General features: G+C 38.5%; 1 long non-coding RNA gene across 1 annotated transcript in view; it reads left to right on the forward strand.

Moving 5' to 3' along the window:
* LOC149126696 (uncharacterized) overlaps window positions 1–14,654 on the forward strand; it is a 32,395-nt gene extending 17,741 nt beyond the window's left edge. The window contains exons 2-3 of the long non-coding RNA XR_016233465.1: window positions 13,249–13,347; window positions 14,253–14,654. This is a non-coding gene — a long non-coding RNA (uncharacterized LOC149126696). The remainder of the gene's footprint in view (window positions 1–13,248; window positions 13,348–14,252) is intronic.
* The last annotated feature ends 3,420 nt before the right edge of the window (window positions 14,655–18,074 follow it).

The raw sequence follows: 18,074 nt of genomic DNA on the forward strand, positions 1-18,074 counted from the left end.
GCTGCTTTCCCAGGTGCATTAGCAAGGAGTTGGTTAGGAAGTGGAGCAGCTGGGGCATGAATTGCACCCATACATGAAGCTAACGCCTCAGGCAATTCCTTTTCAGGCTATAGCACAATGGTGGCCCTTACTTTTGGCACAGTTGTTTTCAAAATCAATTGGGTTTTTCATATACTTACTTTAAGTTAGTTTCATGTATCCATAACTGAATCTTAATCGAATATGATATAAAGATGCATTTAAAAATATATTTCTTTTAATGGTTGCTCTCCTGAAGGATTCTTGAAGGTTGCTCACTTGAAAGTGGAACATTTATCATCTTTTTTTTTTTTTGACAGGCAGATTAGACAGTGAGAGAGAGAGACAGAGAGAAAGGTCTTCCTTTTTGCCGTTGGTTCACCCTCCAATGGCTGCCGTGGCCAGCATACTGCGGCCGGCGCATCGCGCTGATCCTAAAGCAGGAGCCATGGTCTCCCATGCGGGTGTAGGGCCCAACACTTGGGCCATCCTCCACTGCATACCTGGGCCACAGCAGAGAGCTGGCCTGGAAGAGGAGCAACCAGGACAGAATCTGGCGGCCCGACTGGGACTAGAACCTGGTGTGCCGGAGCCGCTAGATGGAGGATTAGCCTATTGAGCCACAGTGCTGGCCAGAACATTTATCATCTTAAGTTGTTCTTTCCCTAAGTCACATTATTCAATAAAGATATTGCATTATTCCTTTGACCTAAAAGGCATTTTAAAATTTCATCTCTTATGATATTGTGGTCTAGAAAAGTAGCTGGCATATTTTTTTCTTCCAAAGAGCCAGATCCTAAATTTTTGATGATGGGAATATTATTATTGTTGTTTTTGAGGGTGAAGAAGTTCATTTGGGGCACAATCCAAGAAAGCGTGTCTGAGACTATGAAATGTAATAGGAAAGGGAATGTATCTACCTAAGTGCCACTGTTGGGGACTAGTACCTCATGTCATTGGGAAACATTGGATATTGATATAGAATAGGCATATCAGATATTCTACCCCCCAAGTCATTGACTAGGGCCTGATGAGGAACATAAATTCTGTAACACATCTGGTCTACCTTTGGTATAAACAGAGAGCTTCAGCTGTCTAAGAAAACTTTCCAGCAAAGAAACACACCTGATGAGGGTTAGAAAGAAGACAGGAAGTGGACTAAAAGGTGAGGTTTTATGGTTGGTTGGCTATATGGTCCCTGTCTACCTATATAGCAAAATGCAGTCATAGGAAATATGTGAATGATTTAGTATGAATCTGTTCCAACAAGATTGTTTTTACAAAAAGAGATGGTAAGATTGCTTGACTCTTGTGCCAAAGACTGCTGACTTCACTTCTTGAAGAAGCCTTATTTATTTATTTATTGCTTTTTAAAATGCTACATAGCTATGCTATACTTAACAGAAATACACTCATATTGGTTAAAAGGACATAATTTAAATTTAACTTATATAATTTCAACCAAAAATTGGTACATGGTTTAAAATTTTTTAAGAATTTGCAAGCTGTCTTTTTTAATCTATTACAAATGTATAAAAGATTGGCCGGTGCCACGGCTCAATAGGCTAATCCTCTGCCTGCAGTGCCGGCACACCAGGTTCTAGTCCCGGACGGGGCGCCGGATTCTGTCCCGGTTGCTCCTCTTCCAGGCCAGCTCCTGGATATGGCCCGGGAAGGTAGTGGAGGATGGCCCAGGTCCTTGGGCCCTGCACCCGCATGGGAGACCAGGAGAAGCACCTGGCTCCTGTCTTTGGATCAGCGCGATGCGCTGGCCCCAGTGTGCTGGCCGCGGCGGCCATTGGAGGGTGAACCAACTGCAAAAGGAAGACCTTTCTCTCTGTCTCTCTCTCTCACTGTACACTCTGCCTGTCAAAAAAATGTATAAAAGATCTTCCATCAAATACTGCACACCAAGGAAGCAAAAACCTTGAGAAATTTACCTTTGGTTTGCCTCAGAAAAACAACTGTATTGCATTGTAAAAGTTTACAAAATGAGTGCAATAAAACACTGCTGTAATGCTTCAATACTTGTTTACAAATTTTCATAACTAATGAGGAAGGGGTCAGGCAAGAGCCTATGTACCCGTGTGTAACCTGAAGAGCTCTACAAAGTAGGTGAAATTTCATGTAGACTGTGAGTACACCTAAACCCAGATTTAGATCATTTCTTAAATCTGAATTAATTCTGTCTACTCACTTCATCGGCCGAGGCTAACAAGGAAACCCAGCACACTAATCTTTTCTGAATCATGCAAAAGAAGAACATTTTATTTATTCCCAGCTTTTCAGTCTGTGGTAATGGTACCTACAGGCAAGGCATTCCCTCCATCATCAGCATTCACCAGTGGGATGTGATGAGGTCTCCTTAGGTTTCAGTTTATATCAGCACTCATAGAAAACCATACCCAAAGTTAGTGACCATAGATAGGACTTCAGAACTGACTCAAAACAATAGCATAGCAGTTCTTGGTATACTATATCAAGAACAGAGACACAATTAAAATAAGCTTTACCTAAACAACAGATACAGACACTTGTGAATTCAATCAATAAAAAGTAGCTCCAAAATAAGCAGCTCTGAAAAAAAAAAAAAACAGGAGAAAATATATAACTTATAATATAACATGTTTCAAAAACCATGTTAAGATAGGTTCAAAAGATAATAAAAGAGATATACCTAATATAACTAGAATTAGGCTTTTAATGTTTTCTAGTAATTCAAGTTTAGTGCTGGTTAGTAATTTACAAATATCATGTTCTTTTACAAATATCATGTTACAATTTACAAATATCATGTTCTTTTTTGGTTCATTAATCAAAAGGGAAAATTCTATCTTCAATTCTAAGGAGGGGAGAGGGTTACAGGCCATGGGAAAGATTACCAGAAAACAGCTTTATGCAAATATCACATTTTTCAAAGCGGAAGAACTCCAACTGGACCACCAAAGTTACTAACTCAGTTTTCATTGAAACAATCTTTCATGATAAGTGCAAACATGGCATTAAGGTTCAGAACCTAGTATAAGCCTGACAAGTCCTTGTTTTCTGGAAGAAAGGCCTGAGATCCCAATAAATTCCCAGAAAAATGTTTTTAAAGATTTAACATGAGATTTTCTTCTTATTTTTGTTTTTAGCATTTTAGTTTTAATGACTAGATTAGAAATTAGTTTAGTTCTCCAGATGGTAAACTTTTCACCTGCAGTATGAAAGAATTCACAAAAACTTCTTCTTAAAACTGGCATTCAAGCTCCAATTTGTGCTTAAACTATATTTCTATAAAAGCAAAATGTAACCTAGGTAAAATGTGCCCATAGCATTATCACTAGTTTTTAGATTTAACTAGTTTTATAACTTGCATCTTAAAGCATAAATATTTGCAGCTTAATTTTCTGCTGACAATGATTGTCAGAGAAAGGATTTCAACATTTACAAACCTTCATTCATCCACATATTACACCCACCATTTATCATGCAACTTTTTTCCTGTGTCTTAAGAGAATCTTCTGTCTCTTTAAATTTTTGGCCTCCCAATCAATTCCAAGTTCAAACAAATTCTGCAGGGAAATTAGGCAATTCAAAGATGGCCCCCAAAGGAAGTAAGGTGGGCGGAACCCAAAGTTGTTTACCACCAAAGCTAACAGGCCACACATCAGGGGAGGTGACAACAACTATTGACAAGTGTATAGAAATATGGCTAGTCCTATAAAAAATTGCCCCATAAAATGACCTTTTAAGTGATTGGTTGGTTCTTATGTCCTGCCTCAATGACTCTGCAGTTTTGTGCTTTAAAAGCTTTGCTATACATGCAATAAACGAGTTCTTGCTTGACTTGACTCTCCGCTGCCTCTGATTATCTCCAGGATCAGGAGGCTGGGGAACGGGTGAGTGGCTCACCTACCTTTCCTTGGATCCAGTTCATCCTTGTTTGGGTGGAGTAAGACCCTGCAAATTCTAACTCAAATGCCACAATTAGATTTTTAACCAATTTTCAATGCTTGTTCCAGTTGTTCATATGTACTGACAAAACTCGAAAGCTGTCACAGAGAGAGCCTGTAAAAGAACACTGAGAGAGGTGCAGTTCATCGAGGCCTATATGTTGAATAGTATTTAATCTATTTTTATTTATGCTTGAAAAAGTGAGTGGTATAATAATAAATCTTTTGAAATAGGATGTTAGAAACAGATTTAATGACTACTCTCTTTTCAAACGCATTCCTTTACATCACTAGTCTGTTTAGGATACATGATATGCTTTCCAGATGACCAACACAGGCAACAGTCTTAGCCAGAGTTCTATCACTGCTCAACATGGAAGTCTATGAATTCTGTGAACCTAGACCACATATTTTAAGTGTGTGTTACAGCATTTCATTTTATTGTAACTTTTTTTTTCATAAAACAGTAATTAATTCTGTTTTTTAAATCATATCCCATATCTCAGTAGTTTACCATAATTTTTTACTCTATACTCTTACAAATTATAATACTAATATACCTGAATGAATGTGTCTCCTGGACAACTCTTCAAAATATTGACTCTGAGACCAGAGCATTTTTAATCTTCTGCTTCTATTTATGGGCCTTTACTATCAGCTTTTTCGTCCTGGGCAATATTGGAAAATTATTACAATGATAATAAGCATGAAGGAAACAAATCACATGAAGTATTTTATCAGAAATTGTACAGATCATCGCTAAGCATTTTTGGGCCACCTAAATATAATGAGAGTGGTGTTGAGGGCCATGTACTTGTTTTGTCTGTTCAAGAGGGGAATAACTGTCTTCTCGTGACTATCTATCTGTAGTTTACAGGAAGTGTTAAGTTGTAGGAATTAATTCTTTTTAAAAAACATACTCCTTTTATTTATTTGAAAAGGAGAGGGAAAGAGAATCTTCAATCTGCCCATATGAGCTAGAGCTGAGCCAGACTGATACCAGGATCCAGGAACTACATCCTGGTCTCCCACATAGGTGTCGGGTGCCTCAGTCCTTTAGCCATCTTCTACTGTCCTCGCGGGTGCATTAGCAGTGAGCTAGAGCAAAAGCAGAGCACCTGGGTCTTGAACCAGCATTCATATATGGGATGGTAGTGACACAAGCTGCAGCGTAACTTGCTGTGTCACAATGATAGCCCTAAAGAACTATGTCCTATGGGAATAGGCAATAGGAAAAGCAGTGGAGCATTTAGATCAAGTGAAAGGTGCAGAGTGCATTTGGAGTAAAACAAAATAGTGGAGAAAACAAATTATGGCTTGTGCCAGGAAATTCAAGCCAAAGGCTTGACAAAATATATCAATGTTTTTTTCAGACTGAAGGGAAGAATTTTTTTCAGGCTGTGACTCATGCCCTCATGGTCTAAGAGGGTCTCTAATCCTTCCGCTCAGGTTCAGTTTCAGGAGGAGTTCCTGGAGAAGGGCAGATGAGCACCCCATGTGAGAGTGTGAGTATGTGCTCCTCCCACAGTCCTCTGGATAGCTCAGGCTATTATAGACACCTTGCTTTTTTCATTACTCTAACCATTTAATTTCTCTCATAAATGCTTTCCCCTAAAGCCTGGTCCAGTATAAAGAAGTGTGTGTTACTTGTAGCATGATATGAAAAATTGCATACTTAGATGGTATAAACATACAGACACATGTAGTATAATCAAATTATCACTATAAGATTATACAAGAGGCTGGCGTCGTGGCTCAATAGGCTAATCATCCACCTCACTATTGCTTTTGGTTTTCATTTCCTTTTATTGCTTTAATGCTATCCAACATAATATTTTGTCTATCACTGCTTTGAGGCCAAGCTTGACCACGAAGGTCAACCTGGAACTGGCACCTTTTATTCTGTTTTTATATCAATTTTATGGAGTACAACTACAGCTTAAAAGAATGTATCTATTTTAAGTGTACATCCCAAGTAATTCTGGCTATGATTCATCCTGAATAAATGCTTTCCTAGTCAAGAAACCTTCCTCATTTCAGAGAGTTCTCTCATGTCCTTTGAATCAATGTACCCATTTCTGGAGCTAGTCAGCAACGGTTATGATTAACAATGATAATTTGATCTATTTTATAATTTTATGCATATAGAATCACTCTTTTAAAAGCTTATTGTTTATGTATTTAAAGTGTACAACATTATGTATTAAATACATATATACACATAAAAATATGTGTACTTCAAAAGTTTTGGGGAAAAGGAATTAAGAGTTTAATTTCATGCAAAATAATGCATAATTCACACTTTTTGTGCATTTTTCAAGTGCCTAATATGAATGTGTATGATATATATATGTACAAAAATGTATATGCATATATACACATTTATATTTGTGTGTGACAATTCTCATACATTATTGGACACTCATGTTTCTACATTTTGGCTACTGTAAATAATGCTGCAATGAATGTGCAAGCAAAAATCTCTGTTAGAAGATGATTTAATTTCCTTTGGACATACACTCCAAAGAGAGTGGTGATACTATTTTTAATTTTTGAGAACTTAACTACTATTTCCATATTGTTGATTCAATTACATTCCTACCAATCATGTGTAGGGGTTGTCTTTCTCCACATCCTCATCCATACTTGTTAACTCTGTTTTTTGAGAATAGCAATATTTTTTAAACTTTTATTTAGTAAATATAAATTTCCAAAATACAGTTTATGTATTACAATGGCTTCCCCCTCATAACTTCCCTCCCACACGCACCCCTCCCTTCTCCTGCTCCCTCTCCTGTTCCATTCACATCAAGCTTCATTTTCAATTATCTTTATATACAGAAGATCAATTTAGTATATATTAAATAAAGATTTTATCAGTTTGCACCCACACAGAAACACAAAGTGTAAATTACTGTTTCAGTACTAGTTATAGCATTAAATCACTATGTACAACACATTAAGGACAGAGAACCTACATGAGGAGTAAGTACACAGTGACTTCTGTTGTTGATTTAACAAACTGACACTCTTGTTTATGACATCAGTAATCTCCCTAGACTCTAGTCATGAGTTTCCAAGGCTATGCAAGCCTTTTGAGTTCACTGACTCTGATCATATTTAGACAAGGTCATAGTCAAAGTGGAAGTTCTTTCCTACCTTCAGAAAAAGGTACCAACTCTTTGATGGCCTGTTCGTTCCACTGGGATCTCATTCCAAGAGATCTTTCATTTAGGTCCTTTGTTTGTTTGTTTTTTTACAGAGTGTCTTGGCTTTCCATGCCTAAAATACTCTCATGGGCTCTTGAGCCAGATCTGAATGCCTTAAGGGCTGATTCTGAGGCCAGAGTGCTGTTTAGGACATCTGCCATTCTATGAGTCTGCTGTGTATCTCGCTTCCCATGTTAGATCATTCTCTCCCTTTTTAATTCTATCTGTTAGTATTTGCAGACACTAGTCTTGTTTGTGTGATCCCTTTGACTCTTTTTTTGACAGGCAGAGTGGATAGTGAGAGAGAGAGAGAGACAGAGAGAAAGGTCTTCCTTTGCCGTTGGTTCACCCTCCAATGGCCACCGCGGCCGGCGCACCGCACTGATCCGATAGCAGGAGCCAGGTACTTATTCTGGTCTCCCATGGAGTGCAGGGCCCAAGGTCTTGGGCCATCCTCCACTGCACTCCCTGGCCACAGCAGAGAGCTGGCCTGGAAGAGGGGCAACCAGGACAGAATCCAGCGCCCTGACCGGGACTAGAACCCGGTGTGCTGGCGCCAAAAGGCGGAGGATTAGCCTAGTGAGCTGTGGCGCCGGCCTCCCTTTGACTCTTAGACCTATCAGTATGATGAATTGTGAACTGAAATTCATCACTTTGACTAGTGAGATGGCATTGGTACATGCCACCTCGATGGGATCGAATTGGAATCCCCTCGCATGTTTCTAGCTCTACCATTTGGGGCAAGTCCCAAATTGTACATCTCCTCCCTCTCTTATTCCCACTCTTATATTTAACGGGGATCATTTTTTAATTCAATAAACACCTAAGAATAATTGTGCGTTAATTACAGAGTTCAACCAATATATTAACTAGAACAAAAAAAAATACTAAAAGGGATAAAGTATTAAATTGTACATCAACAGTCAGGACAAGGGCTGATCAAGTCACCATATATTAACAAGTGTGAGGTGATATTTCACTGTGGCTTTGATTTTCATCTCCCTAATCACCACTGATGTCAAGCCTTTTTTGATGGGCTTGTTTGTCATTTGTGTGTCTCTGTGAAACTATGTCAGTTCAAAACTTTTTTTTCTTGTTTTACTTGAAATTTTTATTAATCCCTTATTAGATATATGGATTACAAATATTTTCTTACAATTCGTAGCCTACCTTTTCATTTAGTTGACTGTTTCCTTTGCCTTGAATCAGCTTTGTAGTTTCATGTAGCCCCTTTTATTTACTTCTGTTTTTATTGCCTGAGCTTTCAATGTCACACCCTAAAAGTTTCACAAAGTCTAATGTCAAGGGGAAGTTTTCATTTATCATTTCTTCTATTTGTTATAGTTTCAATTATTATGTTTTGGTCTTTTTGTTCTACCTTTTAGAAGAATATACTAAGGCTCCATTAAGAAACTCTTAGAATTAATTAAAATTTTAACATAGTATCAAGATACAAAATCAATACACAGATGATCCCCAATTTACAATGATGGATCTCACACATTTCCACTTTATAATAATGAAAAAGCAATACAAATCCAGTAGAATATGTATTTTAATTTTTATCTTTTTCTGGGATAGAAAAGTGCGGTACAGCACATTTTTGCTAGGTTGGGACTTGATGTGAACCACAGTTCACAGTCAGCCACACAAACATGAGGGCAATTAATAATCTACAGTATTCTGGGTTATTGCATTTTTCGGATGTTGTGTTTTGTGTTTTCAATAATTATCATGCTTACAAAATGCCTTACTGTGTCTCTTATACCCACAGAACAGTATGTATTCTGTACACTTTTAGTATAGTAGTCAATATATCATATGACATATTCAATATTTTATTGTAAAATAAGCTTTGTGTTGGATGATTTTGCCAAACTTGTAGGCTTATATAAGTGTTCTGAGCACATTCAAGGCAGGCTAATTTACGTTATGATATTCAGAAGTGTAAGTGTATAAAATGCACAAAAGCTCAAGCAATGAATATGCATCTAGGCAAGTGAGATTACAGTCAACTCAGAAGCTTCTACATTGCAAGAAAATGATAGAGAGAAAATACATTTGACAGAATGAGAAAAATATTTGAAACTATCTTATAGAAGATTACTCTCAGTTTATGTAAGGGATTCTAAAATCTGAACCATAAAAAACACTCCATCCAGATAATAAGTGGGCAAAATGTCCTCGAAAGAAGAAATATAGCAATGGTACTGTGGCATATCATGCTGTTTCTGCCTGCAGTGCTGCTATCCCATATGAGCTCTGCCTCATGTACCAGCTGCTCCTCTTCTTTTGATCCAGCTCTCTGCTATGGCCTGTGAAAGAGTGGAAAATGGCCCAAGTGCTTCGGCACCTGAATCATCTGGGAGACTCAAAAAAGCTTCAGGCATCTAGCTTCGGATTGACCTCATTATGTTGTGACCATTTGGGGAGTGAATGAGCAGATGGAAGACTTTTCTCTCTGTCCCTCCCTCTCTGAAACTCTACCTCTCAAATAAATAAATAAAAATCTTTTTAAAAAAGAGGAGGGCCGGCGCCACAGCTCACTAGGCTAATCCTCTGTCTTTTGGCGCCGGCACATCGGGTTCTAGTCCCGGTCGGGGCTCCGGATTCTATCCCGGTTGCCCCTCTTCCAGGCCAGCTCTCTGCTGTGGCCAGGGAGTGCAGTGGAGGATGGCCCAAGTCCTTGGGCCCTGCACCCCATGGGAGACCAGAATAAGTACCTGGCTCCTGCCATCGGATCAGCGTGGTGTGCCGGCCAGCGCTGCGGCCGCAGTGGCCATTGGAGGGTAAACCAACAGCTAAAGGAAGACCTTTCTCTCTGTCTCTCTCTCTCTCTCACTGTCCACTCTGCCTGTCAAAAAATAAAAAAAGAAGAAATCCAAATGACCAACAGTATATGAAAAAATATACAGTATCATTAGTCAGCAGGAAGATGCAAATAAAAACTGCAATGTCACTTCACCCATTAGAATGGCTATTATCAAAAAACAAAAACTAATAAATTCTTTCAAGGATGAGGAGAAAACAGAACTCTCATACTTTGTTTTTATGAAGGCAAATTTGTATAACCATTATTAAAAAACAATATGGAGATTTCTTTAAAAACTAGAAATTGAGGCTGGTGCTGCAGCTAACTAGGCTAATCCTCTGCCTGCATCCCTGGTTCTAGTCCTGGTTGGGGCACCAGTTCTGTCCCAGTTGCTCCTCTTCCTGTCCAGCTCTCTGCTGTGGTCTGGGAGTGCAGTGGAGGATGGCCCAGGTCCTTGGGCCCTGCACCCCATGGGAGACCAGGAGAAGTACCTGGCTCCTGCCTTCAGATCAGCGCAGCACACTAGCCGCAACGCACCAGCGGTAGCGGCCACTTTGGGGGTGAACCAGCGGATAAAGGAAGACCTTTCTCTCTGTCTCTCTCTCACTGTCTAATTCTGCCTGTCCAAAAAAAAAAAAAACTAGAAATTGAACTGCCATATGATTCATAAGTTCCACTAATGCAAACATATCCGAACAACATGAAACCATAGGAAAGAGATACCTGTTCCACTATGTTTTTTGCAGTACTGTTGACAGTAACCAAGATATAGAATTAACCAAGTTGTCCTTCATCAGATTAATGGATGAAGAAAATGTGCTACATACACACAATGGAATATCATTCTTTCATAAAAAACTTGAAATCCTGTGATTGTGGCCAAATGGATAAGACTGGAGGACTTTATATTAAATTAAGTCAGACAAAGAAAGAAAAATACTGCATGTTCTCCCTTATATGTGGCAGCATTGCTAAACTAAATGAACACAGAATTATGATTACCAGAGATTGTGAGAGATTGGGGGGGGGGATGGAGGATGAGTATTCAATCAGAGTTAAAGCAAGGGAACAAGTTCCTGGTGCAATCTGAAGACTATAATTCACAACTACCTACTATACATTGTAGAAGAAACAACAGATGCTCCAAACATCAAATCATAAAATATGTCAATAAAGAGGAAATATTTTACCCTTTGTGATCAATACACTCTATGTAAATGAAATATCACACTGTGGTAACAAGTACTTATCTACCAAGGATTAAAGAGAACTCCATAGAAAATACAGATAGCAGCTACTATCCTCTGGGAATCAGGCTGAGGTCCCTAAGGAAGGAAGGAATTAGCAGTGTTGCACCGAAGGCTGAGATAAATTGTCTCCATACTTATGTAGAGACGGTGGGATGGATGCTGACAGGAGACAGAGGCTCACTATGTGGCTAAGGAAAAGCAAGAAACTGAATGCTGCAGAAACTCCTAGGAAATCATGTGTGAATTGCTTTAAATACTCAGTGGGAGATAACTGGGGAGCTGCTGGACTTCACTTGGAAGTCCACCTGTAGTCAGTGGCACCAATGAAACACAGTAAGAAGTGAGCCAAGCTAGCAGTTCTGTGTGCCAGAGCAGGAAGTGGAGAGAAGCCTGAGAGAAACAAGAGAAGGGCTTTTGTCTGTTGTGCATTAGTATTCCTAAAGGAATTTTCTATTTACAAAGCTTAACGTTGCGTGCTGGAGAAGAAGAAATATTACAGTCCAATTCCATGACAAAAAACAATGGATTTGGATGTCAGATGGAAAAAAAATTCTAATATTGAATATCTTATTTTGTTTCTTTGACACACTAGAGTTTGATTATGGATTTCCTTAGTAATGCTACAGTTTGCAGTATTTATAAATAAAACTTGGATAGCCATTCATGTGTAAATCTCTTAATGTGTGGATGTATTTTCATTTCTCTTGAGTTGGTATCTAGGAGTGAAATTGTTGGTTCATTTAATATATGTTTAGCTTTGTAAGATAACAATAAATTGTCTTCTAAAATACTCTTGCCATTTTCACTTCCTCCAGGAATATGTCACAGATCTATCACACACGATGAAGTGTATGTATGAACTGTAAGGTATCAATATCTGACATCAGGCCTTCTAAGACCAAACCGATTATTTAAACTACAAGAACAATGCCTTAAATGTATCATACTTATAATTTTTTTGATTTTAAGAAAGATTGATAGTTAACCTTAAAAAGAAACAGAAACGAAGCAAGAGGCTGGAAAAGTTGAATAGTTGCAAAACCCGTTAATGCTATTAAAACTTTATGAAAAAAAATCCTGTCGTTTTTACAACATGGATGACCTAAGGATATTATGTTAAGTTACACAAGACAGGCACAAGCACAGAGATATGAACATTGCACCATAATATTTGTTATGTACTTTTGTGGAATCTAAAAAGATGAATTCTAGAAGCAGTGAATAGAATGGTGGTTATCAAATGCTGCAGGTTAGGATTTGGGGTAATGTTGGTTCACAGATACTAAATTTTAGCTAGACAAAGGGAATGAATGTAACAGACCCATTATACAACATGGTGGTTACAGTTTATAACAGTGTAACAGATTCTTGAAAATTGCTAAGAGGATAGGCCCTTCTTTTTGTTCATAAAAAAGTGATTAAATATGTGAGGTTATGAGTATGCTGATTAGCATGATTTAACCATTCCACAATGTATACAGAAGTATACAAATATGTACCAATATATCACATGCTAAAACATTAAATATATAATTTTTTCAATTATGAGATTTCAAGGGGCCAACGCTGTGGTGTAGCATGTAAAGTAGCTGCTTGCAGTGCCTGAATCCCACATGGGCACTGATTCAAGTCCTGGCTTCTCCACTTCTGATCCAGCTCTCTACTATGACCTAGGAAAGCAGTGAAAGATGTCCCAAGACCTTGGGACCCTGCACCTGTGTGAGAGACTTGGAGGAAGCTCCTGGCACAGATTGGCACAGCTCCAGCCCTTAGGGCCAATTAGGGTGTGAACCAGAGGATGGAAGACCTCTCTCTCTCTCTCTCTCTCTCTCTCTGCCTCTTCTTCTCTCTGTGTGTAACTCTGACTTTCAAATCAATAAATAAATTCTAAAAAAAGAAATTTCAATTTAAAAATTGTGGCAAAAGCAAGAATGATATGGTGGAATCTGTAAGACAATGCAGACTAGAAGGAAGAAATTTAATTGTGCTTAATTTTCTTTTGTTTTTATATGGGGCATACCAAGTGACATGTTTACATATGAAGGAAGATAGAGAATGGACATAGAAATTGTAACACAGAAGGTGAAGTACCTGGGTCCCAGAAAGAACAAAGAAGATCACATGTAAGTCTAATGCTGAAGAGTGCATGAAATAGCACATGGCAGAAAAGACAGGAAAAGATCTTAGTTTTATTTATGAAATGCATGAAGTTTGTATGCCTTATATAAATGGTCTCTGGGTAAAAATATAAATAAAAAATAAAATAAATGCTAAGAAAAACTTAAAGGAAAGATAGCAGCACCACAAAATATGGGATTAAAATATTCACCTGGACTGGAGTTTTGAGTTGACTCAATGAATATGCATTAAGAATGGATTCAATGGAGAGTGAGTGTCCCCAAAGTGAAGATCCTGCACTATTGGGAGAAGCATCATGATAACAGATGTAAAAGCAGGCTAAGGAAAAGGGGACATTTCTGAGTTCTTGCATTGATGAAAGTGTAAGAAATTGTCAAGCTATGCACATTAATTGTAGAAATTATTAAAATTGCATTATTTTACCACTGCTATGTCCTAAAAGGTTTGTGTCTAATTATCACAAATTCTCACTGATCAGAGTATAGATCCAGTTACTAACAACCTCTGTATACAATCTGTACACAAATAATCTTCAAACATTGCATTGGCTATCTCCGGATGTTTTCTTGGTAGTCTCAAATTCTCATCTGTTTGTTGATACATTGAAATTTTTGTGTAAGATAGGATGGAAAGAAATATGTATTTGGGAACAAAATAATTTTGAAATCCACGCATGCTTTTTTCATAATATGTATTTTCATAAGCTTTTTGAAGATTCCTTGTATTTTAGATTGTGATTGTTTTCAAATGCCACTTTTACTGTGATTCATATATACTATTTATGTCATGATTTTTGCCTCTCAAATGTATCAATATTTTATTTTTTAAAAAGACATCATTTAAAATTTTTATTTATTTACTTACTTATTATTTTCATTCTATTTGAAAGATGGAGAAACAGAGATATAGAGAGATCTTCTATCTGGTGGTTCACTCCTTAAATACCCACAACAGTCAAGGCTGGCCATGTCAAAGCCAGGAGCCCAGAAGTCAATCTGAGTCTCCCACACGTGTGGCAAGGATTCAAGTACTTGAGCCACCACCTAATGCTTCTCAGGATGCTCATTCCCAGGAAACTGGATTTGCAAACATCCAAGACTCAAACTGAGGCTCTGTGATATGTGATACAGGTATCCTAAGCATCATCGTGATTACTGTGCCAAATGCCCACTCCCTAATATTTCATCTTCATTTCTATGAAATCTAAAATGTCCTTGCAGTTTTCAATATTGAAACAAACAAAAAAATGCTTGCATGGAATTGCTTTTCCAATAATAAAACTAATATCGCTACCCCAAGCAACTCTGTAGTTTATTTTATTTTTACTTTATTTTTTTATTTTTGACAGGCAGAGTGGACAGTGAGAGAGACACAGAGAGAAAGGTCTACCTTTTGCCATTGGCTCACCCTCCAATGGCCGCCATGGCCGGTGCGCTGCGGCCGGCGCACCACGCTGATCCGAAGGCAGGAGCCAGGTGCTTTTCCTGGTCTCCCATGGGGTGCAGGGCCCAAGCACTTGGGCCATCCTCCACTGCACTCCCGGGCCATAACAGAGAGCTGGCCTGGAAGAGGGGCAACCGGGACTAGAACCCGGTGTGCCGGTGCCACAAGGTGGAGGATTAACCTATTGAGCCATGGTGCCGGCTACTCTGTAATTTAAATAACAAAGTTAGATCAATTCATAGCCCAGGTCTTTGCTAAGTGTTCATTCATGGCTGATTTATTGCTGCAATCATTCTCTTTTTAAAGATTTACTTATTTATTTGAAAGTCAGAGTTACACAGAAAGAGAAGGAGAGGCAGAGAGAGAGAGAGAGAGAGAGAGAGAGAGAGAGGTCTTTCATCCACTGGTTCACTCGTCAACTGACTGCAGTGGCTTGAGCTGATCAGATCTGAAGCCAGGAGCTTCTTCCAGTTCTCCCAGTTGGATGCAGGGGCCCAAGGACTGGGCCATCTTCTATTGCATTCCCAGGCCATAGCAGAGAGCTGGACTGGAAGTGGAGCAGCCAGGACTCAAGATGGGATGCGGGCAGTGCAGGTGGTGGTCTTACCTGCTACGCCACTGTGCTGGGAAAATATTCTATCTGGGAAAAATATTTGGGTGACTTTTTCATATTAATATTTTCTGAAGTAATGTGTTAAAAATTAATAGTGTACCAGGAGGGCAAGAAAGAGACTGAATGCAAAAATGATAGAACCCTTGTTATCCTCAGTAATGAACTCATGGAAAGCAAATGCAAACTGAAAATCAGCAAGCTTTGGCAAAAGAAGCTGCAGAAACTATTCCATATGAACTTTGAAATCATAGATAACAGTATAGTGATAAAAACAGTACAAAGATTACTTTTGATGTGATATATACTTTAATTCTGTTTGCTAGAGTAAATTTTGAAAGAACACTAAGTAGCTGGAGTTCATACCATGGCATTTCTGGTCTGCCCCCCCAGAAGGTGTCCCTGGCAGTCTGGAACCAGCAGTCTGAGCCCTGGATTTAAAACTTAAAAAACAAACAGGAATATAAAGAGTTAAAATAAAAAACCTAACTCAGCAGAAGTTCAATGACTAAAGTTCAAGGAAGGTTACACACAAGATAAATAGATCTGAGAGTGGCACAGAATGATTTCAATTTAGGGAAGGAAAACCAGTTGTCTTTACCAAGAGAGGAAAGGATTTAAAGTGGAAGATCTCTGAGTGACTCCTGGAAGTGCCCTCATCAATACTGACTTTGTTATCTCCATCATGGATTAAATATCATTAACTATCATCCACATCTCTAGTCAGCAGTAGCCAGTTTGTCATTTTAACAGCCTAGGGTTATATCTTGTTTAAATGACAGAGATTTGTCATGCTTTCAATGAAAATTTTGCGAAGGAGTTGGATATTATTTTTTGGCTTAACTTTCTCTATTTGACATCTTTTTTACCTCAATTTCGGAAATAACAATTTGACCAGTAGGAAGAGAGTTATAAGAAATTCTTAGGCTTATAGGATACAGGGTTGTGAAAAGCAGCTCTGGGTTGTCCTGGTGTCTATGCAGTCACAGAAGCATGGCCACAGTTTCTTTCAATTTCCTGAAATCCTGAAAAGCTGGGGAGTTTTGGGGGAGAAATTCCCTTCCTGGTGTCTCTTGTGCATGCACAGCCTTTAAATTCTGTTCTTAATCTTACCCATTAATCTAAAAGTGTAGTTTCCAACTAATACAATTCTGCATTTCTCATCTCAAAAGTGTTCTGTTCTAAAATACTCACATTCTCTCAAGTCTGTGTTATGAGAGGAGGTCATATGCCTAAAAATATAGCTCACTAAGTCATCCAGACTTCCTACCTGAGAGGAGGGACTGTGCAGAACATTCACAGGTTGAACAAAGAGATGCAAAATGCCAACATTAGTGTTGGGGAAAAATTCCAGGGAAGGTTTTCAGGTACAGAATCAAATTCAAGGAAGCAAGAGGTATCTAATAAATTCAGGTTATGATCCCTAGAATTTACATTAGGTCCTAAGAGATTTTTTTAAAGATTTTATTATTTTATTTGAGAGTTAGAGTTACAGACAGTGAGAGGAAGAGACAGAGTCAAAGGTCTTCCTTCCATTGGTTCTCCCTCAAAATGGCTGCAAAGGCCAGAGCTGTGCCAATCCAAAGCCAGGAGCTAGGAGCCTCTTCCCATCCTCTCACATGGGTACAGGGGCCGAAGGACTTGGGCCATCTTCCACTGCTCTCCCAGGCCTGGACAGAGAGCTGGACTGGAAGAGGAGCAGCCAGGACTAGAAGTGGCTCCTATATGTAATGCTGGTGCTGCAGGCAGAGGATTAACCTATTGCAGACAGTGCTGTCCCCCAGGTCTTCAGAGATTAAACCGAGTTTAAGAATTCCAAAAACAAAAGGGACGTGAGCTTTTCGCTACTACATGAGTTCTTGCCTAGACCAACTGTCAGAATTTCTAATTCAGTCTTATGTGTTGATAACACTGACTACAAGGGAGTGTCCAGAGAACGCACACTTGATTGTTGTAAGTATTTGCACAGGCAGGCTGTAAACATTTATGGTTCTGGAGATATAAATGTAAGAACCAGCCTTTCTCAATATCCTAGGAAGATTTTATCTAAACTGTAGGATTGATAAGGCCCACTCATGATGCAGGACACAAGGTCCTCTCCACCAATTCTGTCCTCAATTCCTCACCATAGAATAACTCTAGGCAGCATCCTTCCTCTGTGTCCTGGGAAATGATAGAGACAGATAACATCAGCTTTCCTGAACAAAAGGCCACAGAGGAGACATATTTACACATCCATCACACTGAACGGAGTAAATACATGTATCTGGTATATGAATGCCTCATTTAAATCTCTTCTAAATGTTTTTCTCTTAGAAATAGTAATACTATTAATGATCTTTTTAAATTTTTTATTTAAGTTATACAAGTTTTCGTATACATATGCAAGTTATATATGTATTTCACATATACAGATTTAGGAACATAGTGACACTTCCCACCAATAGTAGTAATTAAAGAAAAAAATCAAGAAGGAGAACAGCCAGTCTTCAGAGCTTTCTTTAAGTGTATGTGTGTTTTTATATGAGCATATAAATATCTAGGTACAGTCTACTTTGTTTCATGTTCATTAGAGGTCTTTATTGCCACTAATTAAATGGAGTAGTTCAAAGTTCAGTCCAGAGTCCTTCCCTGTTATTCCTTTTTCTTTCTATTCCT

This window comes from Oryctolagus cuniculus, chromosome 5 (assembly GCF_051225735.1).
Source record: "Oryctolagus cuniculus isolate XC-2025 breed Fujian yellow rabbit chromosome 5, ASM5122573v1, whole genome shotgun sequence".
In the NCBI taxonomy this organism is placed as follows: Eukaryota; Metazoa; Chordata; class Mammalia; order Lagomorpha; family Leporidae; genus Oryctolagus; species Oryctolagus cuniculus.